The sequence below is a fragment of the Rattus norvegicus genome, chromosome 15, assembly GCF_036323735.1.
Source record: "Rattus norvegicus strain BN/NHsdMcwi chromosome 15, GRCr8, whole genome shotgun sequence".
Taxonomy (NCBI): Eukaryota; Metazoa; Chordata; class Mammalia; order Rodentia; family Muridae; genus Rattus; species Rattus norvegicus.
The window spans coordinates 60,754,068-60,767,281 of record NC_086033.1 but is presented as its reverse complement, the minus strand read 5'-3'; the positions used below and the strand labels follow the sequence as shown (position 1 = coordinate 60,767,281).

General features: G+C 40.1%; 1 protein-coding gene across 3 annotated transcripts in view; it reads right to left on the bottom strand.

The window, feature by feature from the left end:
* Vwa8 (von Willebrand factor A domain containing 8) overlaps positions 1 to 13,214 on the bottom strand; it is a 324,208-nt gene that overhangs the window by 218,690 nt on the left and 92,304 nt on the right. The gene's annotated exons all lie outside the window — the stretch shown is intronic.

Below are 13,214 nucleotides of genomic sequence, written 5' to 3'. Positions count from 1 at the left end.
CTTCAGGGTAAAGTGGGAAGAATTACAACAAATAAAGCATATTCACACAACTTGCAATACGCACAAAACTTGTAAGAATGCTGACATTATATCCAGGCCGGTGTGATGGATGGCTCCGTAGGAACTGAACTCGCCACCAAGCCTGATAACCTGAGTACAGTCTCGTAGGCATGTTATTGTGCACTGTGTAAAGATTATCCTTGTATTATCCAAATTCTGATTTCTCTGGTCCTAACAGTAATTCCTTTGTTATTTAACTTTTTTTCCTTTTCATGAACTAACAGATTTGGTCTTATTATAATGATTATTTTATACACATGCCCAAAAGATGAGTTTGCTTTTATAAACTGGAAAAACAAACAAACAAACAAACCAACCATGGTAAATCATATCAGTTAAGCTAACATAAAGATATTGTTCATTACCAAAAAAATTAATTAAAATAAAGAAACAAATAAAGCACAGCTTTGATTAGGCATGGCAGCAAGCACACACATCAAAAGTACCTGGGGGACTCACTCAGGTGCCATATCCATGCCAGTGGCCCTGGAACAAGGCTAATCCCCACATGGCTCTTGATGGACCCTGTATGCCCACACTCAAGGTAGATCTGACAGCACATGTCAGCTCTTAAAAAGTCAGAAGCCAGGCCTGCACACCTGCGGACTCATGAACTGGGCCTGTTGACACAGGATTCTAGTACCAAACTTACTCAGAACCTCCCTGAAATGCCCTCCTAGAATCTCTGGTCCTAATGACTACTGAAGGGTTTTCACTGCCAAAGTCAGTCTGAAAACTGAAGAGGTGTATGCTCTCTTCAATACCAAGGAAAAGCCAAAGGACCACAGGTAATCAAAGAAAGAGGAACAAAATATAGAACTATTAACTGACTGAAGAAACACTCATCTACAGAAAGCTGACATTTTCAGAGAGCTATTGTAAAGAAGTGCAGTGGGCTATAAGAAAACAGATACACAAGGAAATGACAATAGGAAAGTCACAGTGACTAAATTAATAATAATAATAATAATAATAATAATAAATAAAAAGAAAACGTACAGAAACTACATATAAGAACCAAAGAAAAATTGTGCTATTAAACAATACAGCAGAACAGAAACATAACAAAACATTTCAATGGAGAGTCTGGGTCCCGTGCTTTGCAAAGCAAAAGAGAAAATCGGTGAGTTTACAGAAGATCATTTGAAATTACAGAAGAAAAAAGAAAAAAAAATACCCAAAGAATAAAGAAAGCTTACAGACTTGGTGGCGAAATCCCCAAGCCAATGGGTGTGTAATAGAGGCAGAGGAATAGAGCAGAGAAGAAAGCAGAAAACTTAAGCATCAATGACATAAAATTTCCTGAATTTGAAGAGGTAAGTGAGAATCCAAAGAACCTCAAAGAAATTATAGTCAACGACACACAGTACATATCAAATTCTCAAAGATCAAAAGCTGACAAACACTGACAGCACCCAATAAAGAACAGCCAGCGAAGAGGATGAAGTGAGACAGTCAACGGGTTCCATGGCTCAAGTTAACAGGCTGGGAGGAGGAGGAGGGCTGAGTATGGAATAACTCCTACTCAGGAAAACACAGCTAGCAACGCAGTCGGCTGGCTTTGCTCACTCAGAAATGAAGAGAAAACAAAGACCCAAGACAAACAAAACCCCGAGGAGCTTCTCCTTCCCAACCTGACCCAGGAGAGATGTTAAGGCAAGTCTTCAGGGTAGAAGAAAAGGACATATGCTAACACACGACAACATGTAAAACCATAGGATTCACTGTCAAGATAAAAAAACACAGAAACGCAGAATATTCTACTATTAGGATGGTATCATCCAAATGACTTCTAATTATAAAATGGCTAAAGAAAAAACATATAAAAGGAGCTACAGTAATAAGCAGTTAATAGGTGTACAATACAGAAAGAAGTTATACATTAGTAAAATCAAATGTGGGTCAAGGAGTGGTCTTTGTATAGGGCTGAAGTTAAATATAATTTAAATAAACTATTATACTTATGATATGTTTTACATACCATGATAACCACAGAAACACAAAGCAGAAAAAAGATCAAAGCATTTCACTCCTGAAGATCATCAGGAAGAACCATAAGAGACAGGATTTACCAAACAGAAAATCACAACAACGTGAAAGCACTTATCGATTATTACTTCGAATGTAAGTGGCCTAAATTCTTCAGATAGCAAAGCTCTGCTAAACGAACCTATATAAAACAAGCAAACAGAAAAATAATAAGGCCCCCTATATTCTGGTTTAAAAGGGTCATATTAGCTATAAAGATTTACACAATCTAAATGGAAAATAACAGAATATTTGACAAACTTATATGACAACAAAAGACAGCAGGAATGTCTATACATTAAAATTATGGGTGTTAAGTTTAAAACTCACAAGAGACAAAAGATCATTACACAATGTTAAGAAGAATTAATTTATCAACAAAACCTATTGTAAATATATGTAAATCTATCATTTAAGCACTGAAATCACAAGAAAAATAGGAACTGATCTGAAGGGAAAAGAGGTTACATTACAATATTGGGGGGATTTCAATACTCCACTTTTAAAAGTGGGGGAGGGGCTAGAGACTTGAGTCAGCAGAAAAGGCAACAGGCTGTTCTTCTACAGAACGTGGGTTCCGTTCCCAGCATCCACATGCTCGGACCATCTGCAGCTGACAACCATCTGTAGCCCCAGTTCCAGGAAATCTAGTGCTCTCCCTGGCCTCTGGGCACTAGACACGCATAAAACAAATGAATATATCTTTTAAAAAGATGGATGCTGATAGGTTTCCCAAGCTCCAGTGCATGGTCCTACACCATGCACAAATGTGTAACTCTAACTGAACCTGGAGGGTTAGACATGAAGCTGGGAAGAAGCATGCTGGGTAGAATAGAAAGGAGCTGGAGGGATTAAATGGGAGGTAGAAATCATCACAGTTTGCTGTGCACGTGCATGAATTTTTAAAGATAAAGAAGAGTTTTATAAAAACAAACAAGGATAGTCATACAGATAGAAATTGTGGTGACAGCATCCTTGAAGAAAACAGGAGAAACAGAACTACGAGGCACACAGAGAATTTACATCCAACAGGAGCAGAACACGCATTCTTTTGAACCTGAGATGCCCACTCCCTAATGGGACATGTATTAATTAGGCAAGATGAGTGCCACAAAATTGAAGAAAACTGAAATTGAGGCTGAAGAGATGGTTCTATGGTTAAAACTACTTACAGCGTGAAGAGATGGATCGGTCACTTATCAGCTAGGCTCTCAAGCAAAGAGAAAAGCACTTACTCTCCTTGCAGAGGATCTGAGTTTAATCCCCAGCGTTCACACGGGACAGCACACAAGTACCTGAAATTCTAGCTACAGGAAATCTGTCACTGTCTGTGGGTACCCATATGCGCAACACACACACACACACACACACACACACACACACACACACACACACACGAGAGAGAGAGAGAGAGAGAGAGAGAGAGAGAAATGTAAATTTTTTAAGAGACTTAAATCACATTTTTCTAGCTCTACTAGTATGAAACTAGCAATCATTAGCCAGAGGAATTTCAGAAGTTAAACCATGGACATGGGGCCTGGAAGGGTGGCTTGGTGGTTAAGAGTGCTGGCTGCTATTTTAGAGGACCTGAGTTTGACTCCCAGGACCCACATGGTAGTTCACAAAGAGCTATAACTCCAGTTCCGGGAAATCTGACACCATCTTCTAGCCTCTTTGGGCACTATGGACATACTGCACAGACATACATGCAGGCAGAACACACCCCCACACAAAACAATTAAAGTTAAATAAATAAAAAAAATGATTGTGATCTGCCAGTACATCAAGGAATCCAAACAGGATCTTAAAAGCAAATACCTAAGACAAACAGGAATGGACACAGAACACACTAAACCTTCAGAGTTTTATCAAAGTTGTCCTAGGAAAGAAGAACCCACCAGCAGGTATATAAAAGGACCCTTGGGGAGGGGAGTAAAGTGGAGGGAGGTGGATATGATTACATCACCAGGCATGTGGGAGGACCCCCACGGGGGAAGTGAGAGGAGGTGGATATGATCCAATCATCAGGCATGTGGACGGAAGTGGGAGGAGGTGGATATGATCATATCATTAGGCATATGGGAGGACCTGGGGGTAGAGTGAATGATAATACTTCATTGAATACACATATAAAACTTGGAAAGAATAACTTGTAAGACACAAGAAAGAGCTCAAAGAACTAATGTTGACCTTATGGAAGCAGAGAGCTGGAACTGAATTCCAAGACAGCCAAAGAAAGATCTTAAGTCTCATGGAAAGAGTAAATGAGAGTAAAAGACAGTGAAGAGTATGGCCATTGTTGACTGAGTAGTTCTGTGAAGGCAAGAGTCTACCTGAATCCAAAAGACGGAAAGAAAAAATTATAAGCCCCAGAAGACAACAGTATTAAACATCAGAAGACTGCCATGAACACTTCTGTATATCCCCAAAATTGTAGAGATTAGAAAACATGTAGATAAATTCTGGAAATACAACATACCATGCAGTAGAAACCAAGATAGCAAACCAGTGAGTTACCAAGTTACTCGTGGAGAAAAGCTAAGGCTCTAACGGACTAAGCAGTAAATACGTGCAAACATTTTAAGAATTCCAGTCAATACTTCTGAAATGCTTTAGGACACTGCTGACCAGCGTATACTGACAGCCTCACTGATGAGGCCAGCCTTTCCCTGACACCACAGGCAGAGCTACAGGCCAATACCCCTGATGGCAGTTAAGGCAAACTGCTTTAATAAAGTATTAGCAAGCTAACATTAGTGCATCATTAAAAGGATTACACAATAAGATCAAAGGCAATTTATCCAAGGTATTTAAGAACATCCTATTGAAGGCTTAATATATACAATCAATAAAAGTGACACATTATATTAATAAAAATTAAAATCACAGGATCATCTCAACACATGCTGAAAGGCATGGAACAAAATCCTAATTCTTTCGTGAACCCAACTCTCAATAACGAGGTATAAAAGAAAGGAATGTGCGTCAGTACACAAGCCTAAGTCCAATGTGCTCAGTGGTGAAAATGTGACTCCTCTATAGTAGGCAAGAATAATAAAAGGCAGTTACATTAAAGAAATACAAGAGTCTGTTTCTGGATGGGGTGATATATGTACAGAAAACCCTAAGATCTCACCTCCCCAAACTATTGGAACAAATAAAAATCACAGAACTGTAACATTCCAAGTCACACACGAACCCGACACTTCTGATTCTTAGTAGCACACTGCAGCAGAGCCAGTCATAACAGCGTCTCAGAAGACAAGTAAGAATATATTTAAACAAGGGGTTAAATATCAATAAACTGAAAACATAAAAACATTCATGGAAGGAATTAGAGACACAAATAAATGCAAAAATATGTTCAGAGATTGGAAGAATTAAAATGTCTGTGCTAGTCAACCTGACCTACAGATACAATGCTAAAAACTCCAGGGATACTTTTAACAAAATGCGAAGACAGTCCTAATATTCATGTGAAATAAGAAAAGACCTGAAGTAGCCCAAAAAATGTTGAACAAACCCAAAAAAGGTGGAACGAGTACACTATCTGATCTCCAAATCTACCATGAGGGTGTGAGTGCACCACAACATGGTTCTGCAGGAAGAGCACAAAAGCCTATGGATCAGACACCTACAGACAAACCCGCTCGTGGCAAGTCAGTCTTCCACATAGATGCCAAGATCTGTAATGGGAAACAGGCAGCTTCTTCAGTGACCGGTCCTGGGGAAATCGTGGGTTGGCGTGCAGGAGGATTGACACGCAGTAAGGCCGTATATCTCACAGTACGCAGAAAACCAAAATGAGCGTGAAAGACCCGAAACTGTGACGCTATTGGAAGAAAGCACTGAGCAAACTCTTCTTCATACTTGCCTAGACGGGGAATTAAAAAACCACCAAAAGCAAAGGCAACTAAAATTAAATTAGATAAATAGGACTGCATCAAACTAGAAATCCTATCCAGCAATGGGGGCAACAGATCCAAGAGGCAACTTGCCAAAAGGGATAGATATTTTGAAACTACATCTCTTATTAAGAGGATAAATAGCCCATTTTTAAAGAAATTTTTAAAAATACCTAAAGAGCATAAAAATAAGAAAATAAACAATGGATATGAGCAATTGTGTTTCAGAAAAGGATAAACACTGACCAATGAGTGTAGTGTAATGGTAACATCATAAACCATGAAGAAACTGCTCATCAAAGCCTCAAAAAATACTGTCAGACTTGGAAGAATGACTAATGTATAAAAGGGGGAAAGGAGAAGGCGGAAGGGGAAAGGAGGGAGGGAGGGGATACAGAGAGAACATGGAGAAAAAAGGAACTCTGGGCCTTGCTGTTGGAAAAGTAAACAAATACAGTTACTATGGAAAGGATGGAGGTCCTCAAAAGGATAAGAAAAGAATTAGCCCATGATTCAGCAAGCCCACTTCTGGGCAGGAACTCAAAGGAAGTGAGATGAGCAATTCACCCATACCACAGCATCACCACAGTCTTGTTCATAACAGTCAGGATGCATAACAACCTCACCAAGAGATGAATAAGGAAAATGTGTATATACTCCACAAAAGAGTATGTAGCTTTTCCAGAGGAGAGAGTCCTGTCGATGCAACAATGTGGATGGACTGAGAAGATACGATGCTAAGTAAAGTAAGTTTCAATCACAGAAACACACATGTGAAGGCTGGAGAGATGGCTCAGCAGTCAGGAGCACTGGCTGCTCTTCCCGAGGACAGAAGTTCGATTCCCAGACTCCAATAATGTTTCACAATTGTCTGTAACTCCAGTCACAGGGAATCAAATAGCCTTTTCTGGCCTCTATAGACATAGGTAGGTACATGGTACACAGGCATACATCCAGGGAAACAAATCATACAAATAAAAATCTGAGAAGTGTCATTTTTTTTAAAAACCGGCACATACCCGCCAATGATCTCACTCATAGCCAGAGGCTAACGACCTCAGGAGGACATGGCTGTGGCTAAAGTCTGGGAGGTGGAGTGTTGGTCGGAGGGCATGAAGCTTCAGCTAGGCAGACAAACGTGTTCTGGAGATCTAAGGCGCACTCCATGAGGACAGACAATCATATCTCACGGCATACCTTAAATTACTGAGAGTAAAGCATTGGTCTCTACCACCCAAACACACAGCGACGTGGGGAACAGCTGTGTTAGCTTGCTTGGATGCAGTAATCCTTCCACAATGCTACAAACGTTAAAATAAAACTTGACAATTTTATTGTCAATTAAATTTCAAATACGGGGAAATAAAAACAGAAGAATAAATAAATTAATCAAAATGGCTAGCCTTAAACAAAAATACTTAATTTAAAAAGTGTTTCAGATACATAAGATCTGACTATCACATTAGTCTCTTTAAAGGCAAATGCAAAGCCGGCTGCCTCCGAATTATCTTTCATGTGTGTGGCTGTTTTGCCTCTATTAAGTCTGTATACCACACGTGTGCCTGGTGTCCATGGAGGCCAGGAGAGGATGTCAGACCCCTGTAACAGGAATTATGGTGGTCGTGAGCTGCCATGTGAGTTCTGAGAATTGAACCCAGGCCTTTGGAAAAGCAGCAAGTGTTAACTGCTAAGCCATCTCTCCAGCTCCAAATCTCATGAGGTTTTTAAAAGTTTTTAGATATTATGTGCATGTGTGTTCATTTATATGTGTATACAGGAGTCCATGAGACCAGAGGGCATCACATCACTGGAGATGGAGGTACAGGTAGTGGGGAGCTACATGACGTGGGTACAGAGGACCAAACCCAGGTCCTCTGCAAGGGCAGTAGTTACACTGTGTCATGTCTCTGGCCTCTTGCTGCATTATAATGAAACCATTGTAAAACACAGGCCAGTTAACTTAAAACTAATATTTATAGTATACTATAAAGGTTAAACCTTAAAGTATATCTCTTACCTCTAGAAAATGTAGTGTGTAAGAGTTTAAAAGATGATCAAGTTACATTATCCAATATCCTTCCTCTTCAATACACCACTATAACTACATACTATCATATAAACATATATATATGTAATATATATATACTATCATATATAGTATGATGTATACTGCCATCTATAATATCAGATGATATAACTCATACAAGTGGTTACAGTGGAGCTTCAAATAAAGTATCATTACACACAATTTTTGAGACTATCTGTTTCAAGATGTCATACAACATCCAAAATATAAAATGTAAGACCCTGTTAAAATGGGCTTTATTTGAAAATGATCATTAATTTAAGGAAATTATATTTCTTTATTCTAATCTTTTGTTTATTAAATGCTAGAAGTACAAAACCAGAAACTATTGAAAACCAAGTAAGAGGCCCATGACACCAGCACTCTAAAGTAAGTCAGGCCGGTGTGCTGGGCACTCCCGTGGTACTTGGGAGGGTGCAACTCAGTCACTTCTAATTTCACGGCAAGCCTGGCTGCTGCTTATTGCTTTTGAAGATGTACAATCTGAAGGGAAAGAAAACGGCTTATGAATTAGTCATCTATTTTCTGCTCTACAAACTTTGAGCCTAATTTTCTTATCCTCACTTTTGAAAGACAGGAAATACCACTTAGTGGCCTATTTCTGAGTAACTAGTGGGCTAACTTCTGGTAAACAACTTCTATCACGTCAAAGAAATTTAAAAAATTATTAAACCTTGTAAAACTATTGTTGAAAAACAAGGGAAATTATAATATTTGCACTGAAATTACTCTATCTGGAAAATGGGTGGCTCGCCTTACCGCCTTACCTTGACATGAATGTGGTAGTTCCCAGAAGTCAGGTGATCAAAACTGTTGTGCTTTTCTCGTTAGGAAACACTGAGCAGTGACAATACATTTGAGCAGAATGACAATGACAATTGGGTGAGCACACTCGACTAGCTGACAACCATCATGCCAGGTTCCCTTCCACTGGCAGCACCTTCAGACTTCCTACTCTTTAGGAGGAAAGCAGACTCTGCACGCCACACAATTTTATGGTCTATCCTACTGGTCAATCCTATTCTATCAAATCCTAATTTTATAACAATATTCTGTACTACCTGCTTCATAGCTTTGTAAAAGCCATAATTGAAATATGTCCACACATATAATTTCAAAGGAAAAAAATCAAAATCATGCCTAAACTTATTAGTAAAAAATAACTTATTAAAAACATCCTTCAACAAATAAATGGGTACAGTCTACCCCCAAAGCATGATGGTCAAGTCAGATACTTGCAGCAAAGTGTAGACTACTGCTATACATTCAAATATATGCACTTATAGGGACCATTCTCATCCAAACCACCACACATACTGAACATTTTTGAAGATGATACATCACTGAGACTGTTGTCATACTAAACATTTGCTTACATAGATACACGTGTATCAGTCTTTATAGTTTCCATATTTACAATAGGAGGAAGAAGAACTGTTTGAAAGAGATTAGAAGGATTAGGAGGCTTGTTGGAGTGCATGTGCCCTTGTTAAAGAAGATATATCATGGGGATGGGCTTTGAGGTTTCAAAAGCTCACCTCAAGCCCAGCATCGGTCTTATCTACCTGCTCTCTGTAGATCAGTATGTAAAGCTCTCAGCTACCGTTCTACCACCATGCCTACCAGCTTCCTGCTGTAATGATAATGAACTAACCCTCTGAAACTAACTGTAAGCAAGCCCACAATTAAATACTTTCTTTTTATAAGAGTTGCTGTGGTCATGGTGTAGTAGGCAAAGTATCCTAGTTTGCTTTCTAATTCACCATGACCAAAACCAGCATTGGGGAAGAAAGGATTTACTTCATCTTATATCTCTCAGGTCATAGGCCACCATTGAAGAATCAGGACAGAAATTGAAGCAAACACCAGTGAGGACCACTACTTCCTTCCTTGCTCTCCATAACTTGATCAACTTGTTTTCTTCCTTCCTTTCCTTCTTTACTTCCTTCCCTTCTTTCCTTTCTTCCTTTCTGTCTTCTCTTCCATCTTTTCTTTGCTCCTTCCTTCCTCCCTCCCTTCCTCCCTCCCTCCCTTCCTTCCTCCCTCCCTCCCTTCCTTCCTCCCTCCCTTCCTTCCTCCCTCCCTTCCTCCCTCCCTCCCTCCCTTCCTCCCTCCCTTCCTCCCTCCCTTCCTTCCTCCCTCCCTTCCTCCCTCCCTCCCTCCCTTCCTTCCTCCCTTCCTCCCTCCCTCCCTCCCTTCCTCCCTTCTTCCCTTCCTCCCTTCCTCCCTCCCTCCCTCCCTTCCTTCCTCCCTTCCTCCCTCCCTCCCTCCCTTCCTTCCTCCCTTCCTTCTTCCCTCCCTCCCTCCCTCCCTCCCTTCCTTCCTTCCTTCCTTCCTCCCTCCCTCCCTCCCTCCCTTCCTTCCTTCCTTCCTTCCTTCCTTCCTTCCTTTTCTTCTTTCCTTTTTTAATACAACCCAGAACCACCTGTAGCACTACAGAATAGACTGGACCTTCCCACATCAACCATTAACCCTCCACCCAAAAAAAATATTCCTCCAGACCATCCTACAGGACAATCTGATAGAGGAGTTTTCTCTTCCCTCTTCCCAGGTGACTGTAGCTTGTGTAAAAATGACAAAGAAACAATCAGAGCACAGAGCTATTCTCTATTTGCAATGATGTCCATGTCTTAAGCTCTAGAGCCTAGGAATACACTGCCTTACTTCAATCACAAAAGGAATTTTGAAGATTGGATTCAGAACAATCTGGGTGAATCCTACATTATAACATGTGTCTTGAAAATAAATATTTTTCTCAACTGTGAACAAGAGAAAGAAACAGCAGAGTAAGAAGAATCTGGAGCCCTCTTCTCTGGAAAGGAATTGATATGGAGCCTATCAAACCAACAGTTCAATTTCTTCATAACTTGAAATATAATCCAGAATTGCTTCTGTCTAAAGGAAATACAGAGAGAGTGTGGAGCAGGGACTGAAGGAAAGGCCATCCAGAGACTGCCCCACTTGGGGATCCAGCCCATATATAGACACCAAAACTAGATACTATTGTGGATGCCAAGAAGTGCTTGCTGACAGGAGCCTGATACAGCTGTGTTGTTGTAAAAATATAAAAATAAAAAGAATACTTGTCTATTACCCCGCTAGGTCTGGCACCTCAGTGCCCCAAGATATCTGCTAGATATCTTGGCGGAAACACATCCCAGCCCCACACTTTCCTACACTCAAACCCTCACATAAAAGAACACACAAGGGGTTGGGGATTTAGCTCAGTGGTAGAGCGCTTGCCTAGGAAGCGTAAGGCCCTGGGTTCGGTCCCCAGCTCCGAAAAAAAGAACCAAAAAAAAAAAAAAAAAAAAAAAAAAAAAAAAAAAAAAGAACACACAACACAATAATCTTTGATCCAATCTTTGATAAGATATAATTGCCCACTTAAACATATAAAGCCCGGTACCGTCCATCCCTTAGGAACATTGATAACAACCTGTAAATACACAGAGCAGAATCTTAACATCACCTGCCATGGCTTCTCCCCTCTCTCCATCTCTCCATCTCTCCTGTCTCCAGTCTCCTCCTCCTCCTTCAAACTTCTCTCCCGCCCATCCTTCCTTCTCCTCCAATGACAGGCCTCCTTCTATCCTGTACCTGCACCTCACCTGTACAAATTCAATGGGGAAAAGGTTCTGGTGAAGTCACCTGATTCCTGAGTAAGTGACTAGGCAGCTGTCCTTGGGGCAGTGGAATTAGCATCAAAATACAGACAACTTCAGGGCAAACCACAACATAGCTGTCTCCTGAGAGGCTCTGCCAGAGCCTGACAAATACAGAGGCAGATGCTTGTAGTCAACCATTGGACTAAGCACGGGGACCTCAAAGGAGGAGTTAGAGAAAGGACTGAAGGAGTTGAAGGGGTTTGGAACTCCATAGGAAGAACATCATCATCAACCAACCAGATACCCCCAGAGCTCCCAGGGACTAAACCACCAACCAAAGAGTATACAAGACGGGACCCATGACTCCAGCCACATATGTAGCAGAGGATGGCTTTGTCTAGCATCAATGGGAGGAGAGGCCCTTGGTCCTGTGAAGACTCAATGCTCCAGTGTAGGGGAATGCCAGGGTGGGGAGGCAGAAGTAGGTGGGTGGGTGGGGGAGCACCCTCATAGAAGCAGGGGGAAGGGTGATAAAAGAGGGCGTTTCTAGAGGGGAAACTGGGAAAGGGGGTAACACTTGAAATATAAATAAAATATCCAATTTAAAAAAAAAGATTTTCTAATGAAGATTTAAAACACAGATTTAACTAAGGAAAATATTGTCATTTCTAACCATCACTTCATTTTTAACCTTTACATGTAAAAAAATAGTAAACATAAAATCAAAAGACAAATGAAAAATTGAGAAAATAAAAGAAGTCAATAAATCTAGTACATTAAAAATTCAGAAATCAGGGCTCGAGAGTTCCCAGCACCCACTGTGGCTCATGTCCATTCAAACTCCAGTTCCAAGAGATCCAGCAGTCTTAGTGGTCTCCATGCACACTGCAAACATACGGTACACATACATCCATTTAAGATTAGGGTTATTTTACCAAATGAAGAACTTGATACAGAAAATAAGTAAATGAAATGAACAGATGAATTATAAAGATATCAAAATGAACCTTAAAATTTGAGATTCTTTATTAACAACCGTTTCTGAATAAAGCTTACATTAAAAAAAAAACATAGAAAATTCGACTCTTTCCTAAGAAAATTAAAGCTGTGCTAAGACGTATCTTTAGCTGTGAGATGGGCGAATATTGAGCACTCTGACAGTTCTAGTCTAGGGGGGTTGGTGGGATGTTGTCCAATGGCAAAGTTCTTATAAAGGAAAGTTAGAGTAAGACTATCTAAAGAAAGCAGATCTATTTTCTTAGCCATGGACTTCCAGCATTATCCTGAAAATGCACTTCCAACAACAGGAAATACATACAAACAAGGTTTTAATTTCAACTTAGTTTTCAATCATACTTTATAAACAACTCAATATTCCATACATGAAAGATTGAATATATTCTACTTCACTTTGACTGAATCACCGGCAGCTGGGGAAGGACAAAAATAATATTAACAAAGATGAAAATACATTTGCCCTTAGCTGATCATTCCTATTACAAACAGGACCTCGGCTGTAGAAACTGA